This window comes from Sus scrofa, chromosome X (genome assembly GCF_000003025.6).
Source record: "Sus scrofa isolate TJ Tabasco breed Duroc chromosome X, Sscrofa11.1, whole genome shotgun sequence".
Taxonomy (NCBI): domain Eukaryota; kingdom Metazoa; phylum Chordata; class Mammalia; order Artiodactyla; family Suidae; genus Sus; species Sus scrofa.
The window spans coordinates 79027679-79049947 of NC_010461.5; the positions used below are offsets into that span (position 1 = coordinate 79027679).

Below are 22269 nucleotides of genomic sequence, written 5' to 3' on the forward strand. Positions count from 1 at the left end.
TATGTTTCAGCCAAAGGGATATTGGTGGTCTCTATGACCCTAAATATAGGCAAGTAGTGTTTTTAGCACTTTAGATCTGAAGCAAGCAGCCACTAGTTCCACTTTATGTAAGTCCTATGATGTATATAATTTTTAAAAAATTGTGGCTACTTTCAGATGAAGAGATTTTCTTTTGGTGAAGAGTCTCATCTTACACAGGGAACTTTACCTTGTTGGTTGCCCTAAATACATAAAGAACATCTGAGCTAGCATAAAGACAAGATTCAGAGTTCCTGTGCAGCTCAGTGAATTAAGGATCTGGCATTATTGCTGCAGTGGCCTGGTTCACTGCTGTGGTGCGGGTTTAGTCTTTGGCCCAGGAACTTAACACCTGCCGCAGGTGCAGGCAAAATAAAAAAGACAAGATCCTGTACAGGAAGCATATAATGTGAACGTATGCTTCCCCTTTGGACAAGGGGACATATCGCCAGACTAGAGAAGGGTTGAGCTTACCAATATTGGAGTTTGGGAGCTTTTACCAGATACTGTCTTTAGATCCTGAACCTATGGACTTCACTTATTTGATCTTATGCCCAAGTCTCCTCAGAAGAGGCAACAGGTCATGTGTCATAAAGAGGGCAGACATCCAGGGAGTGGATAATTAGTTGATGATGGAGTGAGCAGCCACATAGAAGTGACTGCTTGGTGTAGGACTGCATCTTACATGAAGTCAAGATTTCCTAAGGTGGTAAACTCTGCCTAATCAACAACAAACAGCATGGGATAACAAATGCATTTGGTCACCCTATATTGATATATTGTCTTAAGAATCATTTTATTTTTTTGGAATTTGGCATTGGCTTATATTCCAGATCCTCTCTAGAAATAATCTAATCCATTGCTTTGCATGTGATGGTAGATCAGTGGTCAAGTTTGCTCAATGAATGTTTATAAATAAACATTAACATGTCACTAGTTGGGAAAACAATCAATTTTTGAGGATTGCAGTGAAGACTCTTTTTGGTATAGAAACTTAGTGACCCAGGCCAAATATATCTTATGGGTTATTTTCACAGATAATTTGAATGTTGCTTCGAGGGGGAAATATTTCAAACAAAACTAGATTTGTGTTTTATTGTAGGATTTCTTTGATATTTCTTTGACTGGCTCCCCTTGGTTGATGGTGGAAATAAATGCCTAAGCATAAGAATTGTTTAGGATCAGGAGTTCCTGTCATGGTGCAGCAGAAATGAATCTGACTAGGAACTGTGAGGTTGCGGGTTCGATCCCTGGCCTTGCTCAGTGGGTTAAGAATCTGGTGTTGCCGTGAGCTGTAGTGTAGGTTGCAGACGCGGCTCAGTTCCTGCATTACTGTGGCTGTAGCATAGTCTGGCAGCTGTAGCTCCAATTCGACCCCTAGCCTGGGGACCTCCATATTCTGAGTGTGCGGCCCTAAAAAAAAAAACAATTGTTCAGGATCATCTCATTGTTTCTCATCACATTCTTTTCAGACTCATTTTGCAATTTCTCCATGTGAAAATGTGTAGGATATTTGGAATAATCAACAAGCCAACAATTATTTTTCATTAAAAAATAACAAATTTGAACAAGATAGATTAAAACTTTGGAGATTATTACTTAGCCTGTAGAGGAAAAGTAAGCTGAGGAGTAAGTCTAGACTTGGCAAATGTGAAGAGTCTTTATCTCCCTAATGATGACTGGGTGAAGGATCTCCCTGATGGGCTCAACAGAAGTCAATATTGAATTGAATCAGATGAATAGAAGCTAAGTCCCAAGCTGTAAAGTTTTAAGGTAGCAATATGAAATCTCCCAGAATGGTGAAGAATATTTGAGAACAGAAGATTAAGTTTTACAAAAAAATCATCTGGGATACTTTTCTGATATTTGGCTGTATGTATGAACGCAAAGCATAGTATTAATAAAATGTAAACATATACGCCCACATCACTAATATCTATGAAGCTGCTGTTCTGAATCTTGGGCTTATCATCTCATGCTTTTCCTTATAATTTTATGATATATGGATATATATCCCTAAAATACATATTTAGTTTTTGTCTTTAAAAAAAGAAAACTTCGGAGTTCCTGTCATGGCGCAGTGGTTAACGAATCCGACTAGGAACCATGAGGTTGCGGGTTCGGTCCCTGCCCTCGCTCAGTGGGTTAACGATCTGGCGTTGCCGTGAGCTGTGGTGTAGGTTGCAGACGCAGCTCAGATCCCGTGTTGCTCTGGCTCTGGCGTAGGCTGGTGGCTACAGCTCCGATTAGACCCCTAGCCGGGGAACTCCATATGCCGTGAGAGCGGCCCAAAGAAATAGCAAAAAGACAAAAAAAAAAAAAAAAAAAAAAGAAATCCCAAAAAAAGAAAACTTCGAATGAGTGGAATCATTCTGCATACACGTTCTGTTATTAGTTTTCTACCTTTTTTTGAGATTCATTCATCCATTTTGATGTATGTACTTTTTTTGTTTGTTTGTTTTGGCCATAATATAGTGCTCCATAGTATGCATACCCCAGGATTCATTTCCCCATTGTCCTGTCAGTGAACATTTGGGTTGTTCCTAGGTGTTTGTTGTTATTATTGTTATCATTATCATGAAAGAATCATGTTGTGAATATTCTTATACATGTCTTTTGGTTCAAATCTTGTAGCATTCCTCAGAGATCAGCAATTCTCAAAGTGTGATTACTGGATAAGCTGCTTTAGCATCATCTGGGTACAGGTTAGAAAGGCAAAATCTCTGCCCCTAATCCAGACCTGCTGAATCAAACTTTGATATAGGGGGCAGAAATCTTTGTTTAACCAGCCCTCCATGTGATTCCATAGCACACAATAGATTGCCACAGGCCCTAGAGTCTGATCCTTATTGGGTTATGGAGTGTATGCCTCTTCAGCTTAATCTAGGAACATGGAATTATTTTCTGTAGTGCTTGTACCAGTTCATCCTCCTACTAACACTGTATGAGAATTCTCATTGCTTTAAATGAGTAATTCTCAAACTCAGTTGTGCTTTAGTGTCATTTAAAAACTTAATAAAATGCCATTGCCCAGATCTCCCCTCAGACCGATTAAATCATAATTGGTTTCCCCTTAGCTTTTTTGAGCTATAATTGATATACCCCAAACTGCACTGCTTTAGTAATTTATACAATTTTTTTCATTTGGGACATAGGCATATACCCATATACCATACCATCACCACATCAAAGTAATAAACATATCCTTCACCTCCAAAAGTTTCCTTATGTCCATTTAATGCACGTGTGTGTGTGTGTGTATAAATGTGTATGTGTGTGGTGAGAACACTTAACATGAGATCTATCCTCTTAAATGTTCAAGTACACAATACCATGTTGACAACCATAGGCCCAACATTGTACAGTAGATCTCTAGAACTTATTCATCTTGTATAACTATAACTTTATAACCATGTGACAATTCATTATTCCTCCCTCCTCTCATGCCTGACAATCACTATTTTATGGGTTTATAAGTTTGCCTCTTTTACATATTTCATTTAAGTGGAGTGATGAGGTGTTTGTCCTTCTGTGTCTAACTTATTTGACTTAGCATGTCTTCTAGCTTCATCCATGTTGTAAATGGTGGAGTTTCCTTCTTTTTTAAAGCTGCATAATATTCCTGTGTGTGTGTGTGTGTGTGCACATTTTTTTATCCATTTATCTATCAGTAGACAATTGAGTTGTTTCCTTGTCTTGGCAATTGTGAATAGTGCTGCAATTAACATGGGAACTCAGATATTTCCTCAAGATCCTTATTTCATTTCTTTCAGTTCTATATCCAGAAGTGAGTTTGCTGGATCATATGGTATTTTTATTTTTAATATTTTAAGGAACTTCCATACTGTTTTCCATAGTGGTTGCATCGTTTTATATTTCTACTAACAGAGTACACAATTTCCAGTATTTCCCCAATCCTTACCAAAACTTGTTATTTTTTTTTTTTACAACAATCATTCTAATAGTTTTGAGGTAATATCTAACTGTAGTTTTGATTTGCATTTTCCTGGTGATTAGTGATATTGAACACCTTTTTATGTACATGTTTGCTATTTGTATGTCTTTGGAGAAATGTCTATTGAAGTCCTTTGTCCTTTTTTACCAGGGTTATTTGATTTCTTGCTATTGTGTTGTAGGAGTTCCTTATATATTTTGGAAATTAACTCTTTATTATGGCTTGCGAATATTTTCTCCCATTCCTTTGTTGTCTTTTCTGCTGATTATTGCTTTGCTGTGCAGAGAATGGTTTTAGTTTGATGTACTTCCACTTGTCTATTTTTGCTTTCATTGCTTCTGCATATAGTTTCATTATCATGAAACCATTACCGCAACCAAAATGATGCAACTGTTCCTCTATGATTTTAGGTCTTATGTATAAGTGTTTAATCCAGTTTTAGTTGATTTTTCTGTAAAATTTAAAATAAAAATCCCACTTTTTTTGTCATGTGGATATCTATTCAATTTTCCCAGTAACAGTTGTTGAATAGACTATAATTTCCCCATCATGTGTTCTTGAACACTTGTCAAAGATCGGTTGACTATATATGTATAGGTTTATATAAGGGCTTTCAATTTTTTTTTCCATATGTCTGTCTTTATGTCAGTACCATGTTGCTTTGGCTGCTTTAGGTTTGGAACACATTTTGAAATCAGTGAGATGATACCACCTTTGTTTATTTTTCTCAAGGTTGCTTTTGCTATTCTGAGTGTACTCTTTTTTTAAGCTTCCAAGGTTATTTTTACGTGAGCTTGGTATTGAAAACCAATGTTCTACACCCTAAAAAAACACTTGCTATTAAGGAATTTTATATTTTTGCCAGGCTGGCAGATGTGAATAAAGAATCTAATTTTTCCTTTCAGTGTTTTTTTTTTTTTTTTTTTTTTTTTTTTTTCGTGAGTAGGAATGAAGTTGAGCCCCCTTTGGGGCCATTCGTGAGCCACTTATGGACCATTTGTGTTTCCTCTTCTGTAAAATGCTTGATTCAGTCTTCTGTCGCTTATCTTTTTAAATTTGTTTTATATTAGTTTCTGATATATTTGGAATGGTGCATTTTTTTCTTATGTATTGCAAATATTCTCCTGTTCACTTGTCTTTCCATTTTCTTCACAGTATCTTTCCTTTTCATGAGTAGTTGTTGCTAATTTTATTTTATTTTTTATGTTTTGCTTTTTGAGACTGCACCCGTGGCATATGGAGATTCCTAGGCTAGGGGTCGAATCAGAGCCTTAGCTGCTGGCCTGTGCCACAACCACAGCAATGCAGGATCCAAACCACATCTGCGACCTTCACCATAGCTCATGGCAACTCTGGATCCTTAACCCACTGAGCAAGACCAGGGATCGAACTTGCATCCTCATGGATGCTGTCAGATTTGTTAACCACTGAGGCACGATGGGAACTCCTATTGCTAATTTTAATGTAGTTTAATTTATCAGTCTTTCAGTATTTGTGTTTTTGTGTCTGATTTAAGAAATTCCTTTCTTATCTAAAGTCATTTAGGTATTCTCATGTTTTCTTCTGAAAGTTTTAAGGAAGTTGTCATTTACCCTAAATCTTTAATCTCCCTGGAATTGATTTTTGTGTATACTCTAAGGAACAGATTTAATTTCATTTTTTTACATGTGAATAACTGTTGTGCCAACATTATTTATTAAGTAATCCATCATTCCTCTAATTCTTGTAATGTTGCTTCTGTTATGTATCAATTTTTCAAGTATGTGTGGCTCTTCTATGGTTTTCGCCCTGATCTATCAACCCATATATCTGTTCCTGTACTAATATCACACACTCTTTAAATTCTTTCATTATATAATTGTAAAAAAAATTGATATATACTAGGAGAATTCAACCACATTCTTGTTTTTCAGGAATGCATTGATTATTTTCTCTTCATCCATATAAATTTTCTAATTATCTTATCAAGATCCAGCAACAACACAAATTCTGTTAGGATATTTTATTGGAATTGTAAAAACTCTGGAAAAATTTTGGTGTATTGAGATCTATATGATATTTGATTCTTCCTATCCTTGAAAATGGCATGTGTGTCTATTTATTTCTTCATGACTTTCAAAAACTTTTTTAACACCTTCCTAAATCTATCCGTTGTTTCCATGTTTGGGTTATTTAAAAAGTTTTAACAGGTTAAACATTAATTCTGCTCTTCCATGCATATTTACTTAAACTTAGTGACATATTTAACTGACATGAATACCTTCCTTCTTATGTGACAGAACTTCTTTATAGGATCACTTACTGAAGTACATCTTTTTAAAAGTACGTATAGTGAGATTCTGGACATGGTAAACACTGTTTTTATTTGTTTGATAATGTATTTATTTCATCTTTGTTATTGAACGATATGTTCCATGTATATATGATTCTAGCTTGCTAAGTATGTTTTCTCAGCATTATGAACAAATTATTTTACCATATTCTGGCTTCAGTTGTTGTTAAGCTGTAGTGTAAATTAACATTCTGTAGCGGTAACCTGTATATTCTCCTTTTTGATCTTCTTTTTGTTAGTTTCTGAACTTCTTTCTATAGTTTTATAAAGATGTATCGATATGAATTTTATTCATTCTATTTATCTTCATTCATTGGCTTGCTGAATTTAAAGATTGTTTTGTTCCATCAAATCTGGAAAATTATTACCCATTTTCATTTAGGATATTATTCTTCTCCCATACTCTATTATTGCTTTCTATAACTACAATTGAGCACATTTGAAGTATTCTCACTCTGTTTTGGTTTTTTCGTTTGTTTTCTTTACACCTCTTTCATATTTTTTTTTATTTTTTACTAAAGTATAGTTGATTTAGAGTATTATATTAGTTGTGGGTATACAAGAAAGAGATACACTTACATATACATTTTTTCAGATTATTTTCCATTATAGGTTATTATAAGATATTGAATATTAATCCATGTGTTATACAGTAAATCCTTATTGTTTATCTGTTTTTTTTAATGATTAAATATTTTATATAGCATAATAAAGAGAATAACTTAACTGGTAAGAATAACAAAAATAATACACCCTCTGAAAATAAGTAAAATATAAAATGCATAAATTGGTTAAAAAACGGTGTAACTATATAAATATGTCCTCACAATTTGTTACATCTTATTGATTCTTCAATAAAGGCATTACACCATTCTAGGTGATGTGATAAACAAGACATTATAGACTTTACATTGTACCATGGAGAGAAATGGTTATTAATAATACAATTGTAGACCTATATTATTGAATTGTACAGTTGCATTATTTAATTATAATTATCATAAATTCTTTGATGGAGAGGAAATCAGAATCAGTTTTAAGAAAACTTCAGCATTCCAAGAATGATGTCAAATGACCCCATTCATGGTGGATTATGCACTTATTTACTATGAGATATATTTCTTCTTCAGAGATTCCTTGTTGTGTATCAATTGTAGATTTTTGGTTTGAAGTTACTCTGAAGTTTTGATATGAGTCTATAAGTACATGAGATTAAGTTCTTGTTCTCTTAATTGCAAGTTCATCACCAGTGTCCTGCATTTGTACCCATGTCTTCTCATGGTTTCTGATTTGGGTGGCATAATTGTGTGTGGATGATTTCATATCTTTACTATATGTATACCTTTACTGGTGAGCCTTGTCATTTGTGGAATTTTTGTTTCCTGTTGCTGTCTTGTCTTTTCTGCCTAGAGAAGTTCCTTTAGTATTTGTTGTAAGACTGGTTTAGTGTTGCTGAATTCTCTCAGCTTTTGCTTATCTGTGGAGGTTTTGATTTCTTCTTCAAATCTGAATGAGAGCCTTGCTGGGTAGAGTAATCTTGGTTGGAGGTTTTTTTCCTTTCATCATGTTAAGTATATCATGCCACTCCCTTCTGGCCTGCAGAGTTTCTGCTGAGAAATCTGCTGATAACCTTATCGAGGTTCCCTGGTATGTTACTTGTTTCTTTTCCTTAGCTGCTTTCAAGATGTTCTCTTTGTCTTTAATTTTGGTCAGTTGGATTAATATGTGTCTCGGGGTGTTCCTCCTTGGGTTTATTTTCTATGGTACTCGTTGTGCTTCCTTGGATTTGAGTGAGTGGTTCCTTTCCCATGTTAGGGATGCATTCGGCTATTATCTCTTGGAATGTGTTTTCTGTCCCCTTCTCTCTCTCTTGTCCTTCTGGCACCCCTATAATATGGATGTTGGTGCATTTAATGTTGTCCCAGAGTTCTCTGAGACTCTCTTCATTTGTTTTCAATCTTTTTTCTCTTTTCTATTCCACATCCCTAATTACCACTAATCTGTCCTCCATCTCGCTTATTTGTTCTTCTGCCTCCTGTATCCTGCTGTTGGCTGCTTCTAGTGAATTTTTTATTTCAGTTATTGTATTTTGCATCTCTTCCTGTTTAAGTTTTATATCTTGCATCTCTTTGCTCAGTGTTTCCTGTGAGTTATCCATCTTTGCCTCCAGTTTATTTCCAATGTCTTGCATCTTCCTCAGCATCAACAATCTAAAGTCTTTTTCCTGGAGGCTGAGAATATCCTCATGGCTTAGCTGTTTTTCTGGGGTTTTTCCTTTCTCCCTCATCTGAGTTATAGTTCTCTGTCTTTTCATTTTTATAGGTTTTTGGTGTGGTGACCTTTTTACAGATAATCGGGTTGTAGCCTCTCTTCCTTCTGGTGTCTGCCCCCCTTGTGGCTGAGGTTGGTCTGGGGGCTTGCTGTAGGCTTCCTGATGGGGGGGGCTGATGCCTGCCCCCTGGTAGGTGGAGCTGATTCTAATCCCTCCGGTGGGTGGGGCTTAGTCTCTGGATGGGATTAGAGGCAGCTGTGTGCCTGAGGGGTCTTTAGGTAGCCTGTTTTCTGAGGGGCGGGGCTGTGATCCCACCAGGATTGTTGTTTGCCCTTGGGCTTCTCAGCACTGACTGAAGGGTGGGGCCGGATTTTTCCAAAATGGCCAACTCCGGATAAAGGCAGGCTGCTGAATATTCCTGAGAGCTTTGCTTTCAATGTCCTTCCCTCACAACAAGCCACATTCATCCCTGTTTTCCCAGGATGTCCTCTAAGAACTACAGTCAGGTTTGACCCAGATTCCTATGGAGACCTCGCTCTGCCCTGGGATCCAGTGCACGTGAAAGTCTGTGTTCACCTTTTAAGAATGGGGTCTCCATTTCCCCCAGTCCTGTGCAGCTCCTGTGCACAAGCCCCACTGGCCTTCAATGGGAAATGCCCCACTGGCCTTCAATGGGAAATGCCCCACTGGCCTTCAATGGGAAATGCCCCAGGGGATCTTTCTCCCAGTGCTGGATCCCCACACGTGAGGGTTTGATGTGGGGCTCAGAACTGTCACTTCTGTAGGTGGGTCTCTGTGAACCAGTTAGTTTACAGTCTGTGGGGCTTCCCACCCGGGAGGTATGGGGTTGTTTATATTGTGAAATCGCCCCTCCTACCTCTTGATATGGCTTCCTCTTTTTCTTCTGGAGTAGGGTGTCTTTTTTAAGGTTTCCAGTCCATTCAAGTGGGGATTGCTCAGCTTTTAGTTGTGAATTTTGTTGTTTTTAGGAGAGAAGTTGAGCTCCAGTCCTTGTATTCCGCCATCTTCTCATATTTTGTTTTTAATGTACTGTATGTACTCCAGCGTTTTTCTTTCAGGTCCAACTTCTAGTTTATTGATTCTTTTATGATTTGTGTCCAATCTGTTTTACCTATCCAGTGAGTTTCTAATGTCATTTATTATGTGTCTTATATATAGAGATTGCTTATCAAATATTGTGTTACATATTTATGTGTCTAATTCTGTTGTTTGTTTATACTGACTCCGCAATGTCTATTTACTTCTTTCTGTATCAGCTGTATCTTTATTCTGAACTAATGATTGCCGAGTCTTTATCTGTGGAACTATTTTGAAACTGAAGTTTAAAGGCACTTTTCTTTTTGGAAATATGCATGAGTTACTGCCAGGTATATGGGATCCCTGCCAAAGAAAAATGACTTTACATTTAAATTGTCAGCATATTTTTGGACAATAATTTTGAATTCCCACCGAAAACCTTCATGTCTTGTAGTTAGTGATTTATAGGAATAAATCCCTTACCCCTAAACCCAGAATCAGGGCAAAAACAAACATATGTGTGTGTGTTTCCTTTCTTTCTCTTTAGGCTATACCTGCAGCATATGGAAGTTCTCAGGCCAGGGATCAAATTGGAGGTGCAACTGAGGCCTACACCACAGTCATGGCAACGCTGGATCTGAGCTGGTTCTGTAACCTACACATCAGCTTATGGCAATGCCAGATTCTGAACCTACTAAGTGAGGCCAGGGATTGAACCCACATCCTCACAGAGACCACAGCAGGTTCTTAACCCACTCAGCCACAATAGGAACTCCATAGTTGTTTGTTTTTAAATTTAAGGTAAACCTTTCACTAGGAAGATTACCTTTTGCGGTTTAAGATTTATATCAGGAACTGAGTTTGCCTATATCTTGTGTAAGGTCTAGGCTTTGTGTACCATCTGATGTGTGAGGCCCATTAAAGCTAAATATTGTAGACCACTGGACACTGGTGGATGTTCCTAGGGCAGGCCTGGCTTTCAGTATTTTGTTTTGTCTCTGGATTAATGCTCTCCCTTAGTTTTCATTCTTTAATGGGCAGTGGAGGCTTATTTCTTAATTTCTTGACAGCTTAACTTTTCATCCAAAGGTATTTTTAGAGAATTTTATGTGCTCTGTAAATTGACATCCCTAGGCAGTTTAACTGCACAATTGGGTAGGGTAACCAGGTAGAAACAGAAGTCTTTTCTAAATAATCTTGATGACTCTCTTTTTGGGAAGTTGGGAGAAACATATTAGATACTGTTAATCTGTCACCATGTTTAAGTTATTTTAAAGAAATGTTGTTTTTGCTTAGTTTAAAAAAACATGTTGTCAGCTTGACATGTATACTTGATGTGTCAAAAAATGCCCAGGGTAGTATAGATAGTTCAAAGTGACTGTTTCTTTAATTCAAAGCATAATTACATACTTCTACTTTTGTATTTGATGCAGGTGTCTTTAATCAGTACTTATATGAAAAGAGGGAAGTAAATACTGCACAGTAACCAGTCATGTATGTTCCTGTTACAACTCTTCGGAAGTAGTTGGAATGATTTAGTGGTACTATGATGATCTTGGAAATAGAAGCAACTTCATGTTTTTGTGTGGATTGTTTTCCTAGATGGTGAAGCGTGTCTACCTTTGGGTTTGCATAGGAGTGGTGGCATTTGGATGTGACATATTTCATTTATATGGACATTCTGTTAATGTGCTAATTTTCATAGTCTGCTTAGGCTTGCTTTGTTCCATATGCCCAAAGAAAAACTGTGGAGGAGAAACAGTGACTTCTCAAAGTAAAAGGATTGCATTATATTGCATTAGCATACATTCCTGTCTACTTGGATGAAATTTGCAGATTGTCCTTTGGGATATTCCACATAAAGTACATTTTACTCTTTTCATTCCATACTATAAGATATTAGTGTCCTTCAAGCTCTATAGTTATCCTAGATACGTGTTTTGACTATTCAGATAGGATTTAGCTTTGGAAACATCTATATAAAATATTTTATAGTAATGCATCTTTGCATGTGTTTGTTGTGGCAATGGTAAGATGATATCTAATGAAAGCCGTGTAGCATAACCTGGATATTGTACACCCGCCAACCTATTTTAGCTCATATGAATCTTTTATTATATATCTGAGAATATCGGTCCTCTTATAATGAGAATATATTTCATGTTTAATTTGAAAAATGTTAATTTAAAATTCATGAGGGCCATATAGTTTGTGAAGGAATATTAGTAACGTGGATACCATTTGTATTATACTTAGGCAGAATACATTACATTTAGGCACAGCCTTACCCACCTCACATGCTACTCAATATCCATAGTGAGTCATTCATTCTGTATGTTCTATATTTTTTTCTTTGTTCCTTTTAGGTTTAATAAGATTTTCAAGTCTTATTTTTGAGTACAGAGTGGGACATAAACAAAGTAAAAGATAATTAGCATCAAAAGAATGAATACCATTAGTAATTATCTTTCAGATTAATTGTAAATCTTATAAATTATTTTAGATCAATACATTTCTTCTTCAAATAGGATCCTGACATCAGTGGGAGTTGAAATTTTTATGTACAAAGTAGTCACAATTTTTCCTTTTATATTTATAGAAGTTGTAAATATATCTGTGATCTCCATTAATCTAATAGAGAACTAGAACACTTTGAGGAATTTAACTGAACTTAAATTAGGAAAGTTTAGATATATGTGATTTCTCTGGCCTAGATTTCTGGCTATAGAATGTAAAAGAAGGGTTGAACCCAAAAGAGATTTTGACAGAAAGAATCTTAAAACCTTGTGACGGAGTGACAAGTGCCAGTTTGGAAACTTAGGAAATGGGGAGGATGCCTGTCCTGTTGGCAGAATGGAGCCTCAAGGAGAAGCTAGTAAGAGATAGGTATGAGGGGTCAGAGTAAGGACGAATTCTTTAGATTCGTTGAATTTGAGTAAATGATGGGCCATCTGGGTGGGACGGACTGTCAGAAACGTGGAACTCATAGATGGGCAAGAGTGATTAGGGCTGGAGCTGTTCATTTGGTGTTATTAGTGCTGAGGTGATAGTGAAAAGTTTTCCTATATGGGCCAAGTTGAAGATTAAATAGGTAGAAAATTTGTAAAAGACTGTGTTTTTGTAATGGATGTAATTGTCTTATGCCAAGGTCACAGATTTTTCCAATATGTTTTCAATGCTTGAGTGTCTTTTAATAAACTAATATTTTTTTGAAATGAATGGCTCCAAGAGGAAGGCTGGGAAGGCTCCCCCTGAATGCTTTAGGCCATTTAATCAGCATTTTAATATGGTGGAGCCTTCCAGTCTATTTTAGGAGTTACAAAAATGTTCAAAATTCCTAACCAAAAGGAGAAAATTGTAGCATGACCACCTGATAAGAAGTGTATTTTGGATCAAATGCAACACAAATTACTGTCAGTCATATGTTGATTATGGTTCCACTGTGTAGGCGGGAGTATACATTGCCCTTTTGGTCCTGTAATCTTCATGCAGACAGAATCTTTAGTGGTTCACATTCACATGGTAGCAATCATATAATTGGCCACTGGTATATATTAGCTGAACGGATGGATGAAACACAAATAAGTGTAGTACCAGGCCCGGCATCAAAGTTTGTGCCATTTAACTCAATGTAAAGAAAACGAACACATGAATGTGAATTAAGAACACTAAATACACACACAAATTTTAAGACATGCTATGAGAAAGTGGATGAAAAACATATAATAATTATAGTAGTCAAGGGATTGAGAGTTTTTGACCAGGAAAAATAGGGGGAGGGTTGTGTTAAGGTCACAGAAATTTATCTGAGACTTTGGGGAACTTTTTTATCTGATTTTTTTAAAAAATTAAGTATTTGACAACCTAAGTTAAAATGATATTTAGTATAGGACATAAGTAAAATCGTGTGTGTGTGTGTGTGTGTGTGTGTGTATTTGTTTTGGCCACATGCACAGCATGTAGAAGTTCCCTGGGCCAGGCAGGAGTTGAACCCACACCACACCACAGCAGTGACCTGAGCCACAGCAGTGACAACACTGGATCCTTTACCTGCTGAGCTACCAGGGAACTCCCCAATACATATTTTAAAGAAATAAATAGTATACTTTAATAAAGAAATATTGGCACCAGTCCAATTACTTGGGGAATGCTAGACTTAATCACAGTGAACCTAATTCTGCTTTCTTCCCACTAAAATGACGTAATGAGATATAAGACAAAAAAGAAAGGTTATGTTTTTGCAAGAAGGAAAGGGCATTATGGTTCCATACCTTCACTTAACTAACCTTTAAGTGTGCAGTTAACATTTAACGGAAATAAAGTTTTGAAAGTATTAAAGAGTAATTGCAGAAATCTAAAAAGTGGTTAAAAGCCTATGTTCTGTTAGAAGAAATCCCTTTAGATAACTGTGACAGTCATCAGAAAGTGAAGTTTTGATGCGTAAAAGATGAGGAAAAACGTGCTCATTTCTGCGTTCTCCTTTATTTTCTTTGTGAACTTCAACTCATTGACATTTTCTCAGATTAAACTTTTATGCTGACCCAGAATTGATCTTTTAAACACAAATCTTAACAATATTTGAAAGAAGATGCTCAGTAGTAAGCAAGAGCAGTGGGAGGGAAAAATGAAAGAGTTGTAACTTTACAGGGTATTTGCCTGTTAACTCACAGTTTGTCAGAATCTAAGTTATATTTTAAAATTTATAATTTTTAGCCTTGGCTATTTTTTTTTTTTTTTTTTTGGTCTTTTTGCTATTTCTTGGGCCGCTCCCGCGGCATATGGAGGTTCCCAGGCTAGGGGTCGAATTGGAGCTGTAGCCACCGGCCTACGCCAGAGCCACAGCAACGCGGGATCCGAGCCGCGTCTGCAACCTACACCACAGCTCACGGCAACGCCGGATCGGTAACCCACCGAGCAAGGGCAGGGACCGAACCCGCAACCTCATGGTTCCTAGTCGGATTCGTTAACCACTGCGCCACGACAGGAACTCCAGCCTTGGCTATTATTAACAGCTTTTTCCTTACAGTATACTGGGTGTCTGAGCTCATCTTTACAATTTATTTGTAGAACATAAGTACCCGTAGTATCAATACGGTAGTTAAAGTCAAAAACTATTTAAAATTTTTGAAGTACAGAGTCCTTTGGCAATATGACCTTTAAACTCCAGCTCAATCCACATAGTTGTTTTTCTTCCTCTGGCTCCTAGCTTGCAGGACCCTCTTTTCAAAATCACCTACATTAGATGTTTCTGTGGCCCTCATGAATATGTTCCACATCTCATGAACTAATTTTGTCAATTTCCATGTAGCAGCTCTAGGTGATTTTCCTTATTCCCTGTTTTGAACCCTTTCCTAGAATGACTGTATGTGGGGAGAGGGGAAAAATTCCCATGGCGCACAGCTGGTATGTGGCAAAATTCAGAGATATGTGTTTTTTCCCTTCTCCTCTTTTATATCATCCTTGATTTGGGGGGGGATACACAAGCTGTGCTTGTCACACAGCTCCCCTTTCTGGAGCACTCAGACATACAACTATGTTGCAGGTGGGTAGGCCAGACCTGGAGACACATCCGAGAAACAAATGTACTACACTCAGAATCACCCTGATCCTTTCCAAAACGTTGGCTTTCTTACTGGCCTGACTGTATGATACACACTTCCTTTCTGTGAGATGGGATATTTCTCTCCCAGGAAGCCTTACAAATAGACTTCTGATTCCAAGAACTGTCCACATTAGGAACTGTGCCTAGAACATTTTTCTATTTTCTGTCTTGACATGTTTTTGAAGAGTAGGTGAAGGAGCAAAGAGGCCAAAGAGTACTGCCATGTCTTTCTCTCTTCTGTTGTCATCTTTTTTTTTTTTTTTCCTTTATAGGGTTGCACCCACAACATATAGAAGTTCCCAGGCTAGGGGTCAAATTGGAGCTACAGCCACCAGCCTACACTACAGCCACCAGCCTATGGCACAGCAACGCAGGAACTGAGCTGCATCTGCAACCTACACCACAGCTCATGGCAACGCCAGATCCCTGACCCATTGAGCAAGGCCAGGGATTGAACCTACATCCTCATGGATGCCAGTCGGATTTGTTTCCGCTGGGCTGCAACGGGAACTCCACTTTCCTCTATCTTCTAATCCTTCTTCCTTTCCTTTCAAGAATTTATGAGCATGAAAACATTATTAATGTCCAATCTAATACTCTATTACTGTCTATAAGTTTAGTATGTATGTAAAAATAAAATCAAGTATCTTTAGGTATTGGCTGTGATGGCCACTTAGAACATGGAGTTCTAGAGACAATGTGGTTAATACACAATAAGTAATATAATGTAGTCTGCATCTGTCACACATTGAGAGAATTATTCTAAACCGTATTTGCAAATAGAACCTATTAAGCACTGGCACTTATATAAGCTCATATGTAGTCATAATACTGCATTCAGCATTTGAATATATCTAAGCCCACTGATCTGCTAAATATTTCATATAGGTTAACAGAGAAAGATGATATGTCACCTACTGTGGGGCCTGCATTGTATGGAAGAGATAACAGGTTACCTATAGCTAGAACAGAAGCAAAATAGCAATGGGTTTCTATTGAAATTCTATTTTGGGCTTGATTCATTCTGTTATAGTTATTTTCACAGTTAAAACTTAAAATTGAGATGGAGAGTTTGAAATATGCAGAATTGATATTATTTTAACAATTTTAATAATGTCCTTAATATTTCTAATTGTTTCGCAGTTGTGAAAATTATGTTACCAATCTCTTTGTTTATCTTAAAATCATATGTCCCCAAAGTCCCATTAACAGTCCCATTAATTATTTTATTTTTGTCTTTTTAAATCTGCCCCGGTGGCATATGGAGGTTCCCAGGCTAGGGGTCGAATTCGAGCTGCAGTTGCTAGCCTACACCACAGTCACAGCAACGCAGGATCCAAGCTCCGTCTACAACCTGCACTAGAGCTCATGGCAGCACTGGATCCTTAACCCACTGGGCAAGGCCAGGGATTAAACCTGTGTCCTCTGGAAACTAGTCAGATTAGTTTCCACTGAGCCATGACGGGAACTCCAAGAAAAATTTTAATAGCAATTATTTTATGTACGTCAAAAGTAGTCCTGAAAAAATAGAAATAACACCTTGGTATTTATTTACCTTTTCCTTCTATAAAAGACAAGATATTAATGAAGCAAACTTGTAGGTGTTCTTAATTTCATTTGATTATATGTTTCTGTTGTTATATCAAAATTTATATTTCGTTTAAGTCAAAGGACATGATATTTTAAATCTTCAGTCTCTTCAGTTATGCAGTGGCTGCCATTGCAGATATAGAGCTTAATGGAAATGCAAACTTGAGTGGGAGGAGGGAAAAGATAAAAACAGAGAACAAAAGAGGACTTAAGTAGACTATGATATATAGTTGTTTCCTGTGGGACAGGATGTTGTCTACTCTTGATTTTTTTTTAATGTGGAAAAATCTGTAGTATTGCAATGTTCTAACTTACCTGTTTTTAAGTGTATGATTTAAGTGGCCTTAAGTTTATTTACTGTGTTGATCAAGCACACCACTATTTCCATAACTTTTTTTCATCATTTTAAACAGAATCTCTTTGCCTGTTAAGCAATAACTCTCCCCACTGACCTCTACCCCTGGCCCCTGGTGGTCTCTATTCTTCTGTCTAAGAATTTGTCTATTCTAGATACCACACATAAGTGGGTTCATACAATATAGGTCCTTTTGTGTTTATCTTATTTCACTAAGCAGAAATATTTCTATCCCCGTTTTAGGGCATATCAAAGTTTCCTTTTTTGGCTGGATAATATTCCGTTGTATGTGTCTATCACATCTTATTAGTGTATCTGTTGATGGACATTTGTGTGCAAGTATCTGTTTGAGAGGCTGTCTTCAGTTCTTTTTGGTGTATACTTAGGAGGGAATTGTTGGGTCATATCTTACTCCCATGTTTAATTTCTATGAAATCACCAAACTGTTTTCCACAGTTAACATTCCAATCAGCAGTGTGTGAGTGTTTCATATTTCCACATTTTCACCAACACTTGTTTTCAAATTTTTGGATGATACTTTTTCTAGTGGGTATGAAATGATATGTCCTTGTGGGTGCTTCAAAATGCTATTGTAAATAGAATTGTTTTTCTAGTTTCCTTTCAGATTGTTCATCGCTAGTTGATAGAAATAGAACCCATTTTTGTGTGCTGATTATGTATCCTGAAACTTTGCTGAATTCATTTATTATGTCTAAGAGGTTTTTTTGTGGACTATTTAATGTTTTCTGCATGAAAAAATCATGTCATCTGCAAACAGAGACTTGTTTTACTTCTTTTCAAATTTGGATACCTTTTATTTTTCTTTCTTGCCTAATTGCTCTGGTTATAACTTCTAGTAAAATGATAGAAGTTGTGAAAGCAGGCATCCTTGCCTAGTTCCTATTCTTAGCTGATATGCTTTCATTCATGAGAAAGCTTTCTTTTATTCCTAGTTTATAGAGTGTTTTTGCAGTTCCTGTTATGGCTCAGCAGTTAATGAACCTAATTAGCATCCATGAGAACAAGGGTTCCATCCCTGGCATCACTCAGTGGGTTAAGGATCTGCTGTGGCTGTGTTCTGTGGTGTAGGTCGCAGAAATGGCTCAGATCTGGCGTTGCTGTGGCTGTGGCACAGGCCTGCAGCTACAGCTCTGATTCCACTCCTAGTCTGGGAACCTCCATATGCTGCGGGTGCGGCCCTCAAAAGACCAAAAAAAAGAGTGTTTTTGTTTTTTGGTTTTTTTTTCCTTACAAACATGTGTTGGATTTTGTCCAATGCTTTTTATTCATTAGCTGAAACGGTCATGTGGGTTTATTCCCCTTCATTCTATTAGTGTGGTATATTACATTGATTGGTTTTTATATGTTGACTCACCCCTGCATTCCAACTATTACTGTAGAACTATTTCTTCCTTCAATTTTGTGAATTTTTATTTCACATATTTTAGAGCTCTGTTCTTAGATGGGAATGTGTTTATAATAATTATATCTTCTTGATGAGTTGATACTTTTATGAATATATAATATTCTTGTCTCGTTATTTTTTGTGACTTAAAGTCTATTTAGTTTGACAATAATTTAGACACCTCACCCTTTTTTTTGCTTTGGTTACTATTTACATGCAATATTTTTTCCATCCTAATGATTTCAACCACTTTGTGACTTTTTATTGAAAGTGAGTCTCATGTAGGCTGCATATGGAAGGTTATGTTTGTATATTTACTTACTTTTTTCATTGAAGTATAATTGATATGTAGCATTATATCAATTTAAGGTATATAGCATGATTTAGTATTTGTGTAATTGTAACATGATCACTACAATAAATCACCACATATTGTTATAGAATTTTTTTCTTTTTCTTGTGATGAGGACTTTTAAGATCTACTCTCTTAGTGACTTCCAAATATGCATATTAACTGTATATCCCATGACTTATTTATTTTATAGCTGGAAATTTATACCTTTAGACTCCCCTTCACCTATTTTGCCTACTCCCCACTCAAGTAACCACCAGTGTCTGTTCTATATCTATCAGTTTGATTTTCTTGTTGTTTTGTTTTCTGAGTCTACATATAAGGTTATATGGTAGTTGCCTTTCTCTTTCTGACTTATTTCACTTAGTGTAATGCCTTAAAGATTCATCTGTGTTGTTGCAAATGGCAACATTTCATTCTTTTTCAGGGCTGAATAGCATTCCATTGTGTGTGTGGAGGGGAGAAGGGGTGTAACTCTGGGTATGTGTCTGTGTGTGCATCTGTGTGGCGTGTGATCTTCTTTATCCATCGATGGGCACTTAAGTTATTTTCATACCTGGGCAATTGTAAGTAATGCTGTAACAAACATGGGCATATTGATATTTTTTTGATACAGTGATTTCATTTTCTCCATATACCCATAAGTGGAATTTCTAGATTGTATAGTAGTTCTTTTTTAAATATTTTGAGCAACCTCCTTACTGTTTTCCATAGTGGGTGTACCAGTTTACATTCCTACCAACAGTATACTATGTTTGTTTTGAAATCAGTTCTGCAAAACTCTTTTATTTTAACTGGAGAGTTTAATTCACTTACATTTAATTGTTCATAAGGAAGGGCTTATTTCTGCCATTTAGCTGCTGTTTTCTGTTTTTATTGCTTAATTTCACTATTACGATCTATTTTTGTAGGTAGTTTTTTTTTTTGTAGCCTATTATTTTGATGCCCTTTTTTTTTTTTTTTTAAATGGCTGCACCAAGGGCATATGGAAGTTCCCAGGCTAGGCGTTGAATTGGAGCTGCAGCTGCCAGCCTACACCACAACCACAGTTACACCAGATCCAAGCCATGTCTGCAACCTATACCACAGTCATAGCAATGCTGGATCTTCAACCTACTGAATGGGGCCACTAATTGAACCTGCATCCCCATGGTTACTATTTGGGTTTATTACTGCTGAGCCAGAATGGGAACTCCTTGATTCTTCTTTTTATTCTGTATAATTTTTAGTTATTTTCTTTGTAGTTACCTCACAGATTATAATGAACATCATAAACTTTTAATAACCTAGTTTTAATAATGAAATTTAATTTCAATAATATATACACACTCTATTCCTATACATCTTTCTCCCTTCCTTCATATTGCTATTGTCACAGATTACATTTATACATTATATACCATTAACAGATTTATAATTACTGTTTTATGCATTTTCCTTTTAAATTACATAGAAAAAAGAGGAGTTATAAAGTATAACTTGACTTTTATATTTTCATATGTAGTTACTTTTATAATTGCTCTTTATTTCTTCTTATGTTTTTGATTACTGTTTAATTACCTTTCATTTCTGCTTGTAGGACCTCTTTTAGTATTTCTGGCGTGACATGTTTGCTAACAAAAATTATGTCTTTTGTTGTTGTTAATCTGGTATTGTCTTAGTTTTTCATTCTTGAAGGAGGATGATTTTGCTGGATATAGAATTCTTTGTTGACGGTCTTTTATTTCAGCACTTTAATTATGTTATTGCACTACCTTTTGTCTCCTGTGGGAGAAATCATATTAATCCTATTGCGTATCCCTTAAATATGGCAATTCACTTCCCTATTGCTGCTTAAAAATTCTCTCTTCTGACATTTTGACAATTTGATTAGAAATTGTCTCAGCATGGACCTCTTTCATGTCCTGCTTGGAGTTGATGTGCTTCTTGGGTGTGTATATTTATGTATTTCATTAGATTTGGGATGTTTTCATCCATTATTTCTTCACATATTTTTTTCTGCCCCTTTCTCTTCCAGGAATCTTGTGATGTAAATACATGTTGATGTGCTTGGTTTACCACAGATCTCTCAGGCTTTGTGTGTTTTTCTTCATTCTTTTTTCTTTCTTCTGCTCACACTGGATCATTTCAATTTCCTTATTTTCAAGTTCATTGATCCTTTCTTCGATCTGCTCATATCTGCTATTCAACCACACTAGTAAAATTTTCATTTCGGTTATTGAACTTTTCACTTCCAGAATCTCTGTTAGATTCCTTAATTTGTCTGTCTTTATTGACTTCTCATTGATATTCTCATTCTGTTTTTACATCATTTTCCTGGTTTCCTTTACTTTTGTCCATAGTTTCCTTTTGTCCACAGTTTCCTTTAGCTCATTAAGCATATTTAAGACCATTGATTTAATATTTTTGACTAATACCTTAAAAGTCTGAGCTTTTTCAGGTACAGTTTCTGTCACACCCTTTTTTACCTTTTTGCAGGCAATGCTTTCCTGTTTTTCCTTATGCTTCATGATTTTTTTTTTTTTTTTGAACTGGATATTCGAGTATACTATACCTCTGGGAATCTGATTCTCCACTCCTTACAAACTGCTGATTTTTTTGTTTGCTGTTGGTGGTAGCCATTCATTTATTACATTTTCAAACAGTTGCTGCAAAATGTGTATCCTTGTGTGTGGTTATTATAGTTTGGGTTTCATTATGTCTTCTGTCAGCCAGTGACCTAAGATTTCCTTAAATGTCTGGGTTTAAAAGGCTGGAAAGTTATTTCTGTTTACATCTTCTGATATATACCATCAGGTAAATCAGTTGCAACCAGAGAGTATTGAAACCAAGGCAAGCATTTGCACTGGTACTTTAGGGAACTGCCAAACCAATGAAAATGCACATTTCCAAATTTTTGAGAACAAGGTCCCCAGTACTCACTCTGGCATTCCCTTTGGTAACTCACGCACTATCTTCACAGTGGTGCTGAGGAAAAGTACCTGTTTTGTGCCTGTCATTCTCTTACTAGAGAACAGCAGTATCTCTCTTCATCAAACATTTTCCTTGTTGTAATTATTCAGTCATATTCCAGCATTCTGAAATGGTTTATTAAATCATCCTTTTCAGCTCAATGGTTACATTAGTGGAGGGGTCTATCTCTGGAACTTCCTTCTCGGCCTTTTTTTTTTAATTTTTCTTTCTTAAATATTTGTTTTCTGCTTTCTTCCCTTTCACATGTCTTTTGAGATTACATATAAGTCCCAGAATCGTTGGCTGCAGGCTTATGTGATGATAGTTAGAACTGTACTGAAGTCCAAGATAAGCTATGTTGAGAAAAATTAATTAATTTTGATTCTCTTAGGCATGAA

General features: G+C 36.3%; 1 protein-coding gene across 5 annotated transcripts in view; it reads left to right on the plus strand.

The window, feature by feature from the left end:
* DIAPH2 (diaphanous related formin 2) overlaps nt 1-22269 on the plus strand; it is a 918057-nt gene that overhangs the window by 425294 nt on the left and 470494 nt on the right. The window lies entirely within an intron of this gene.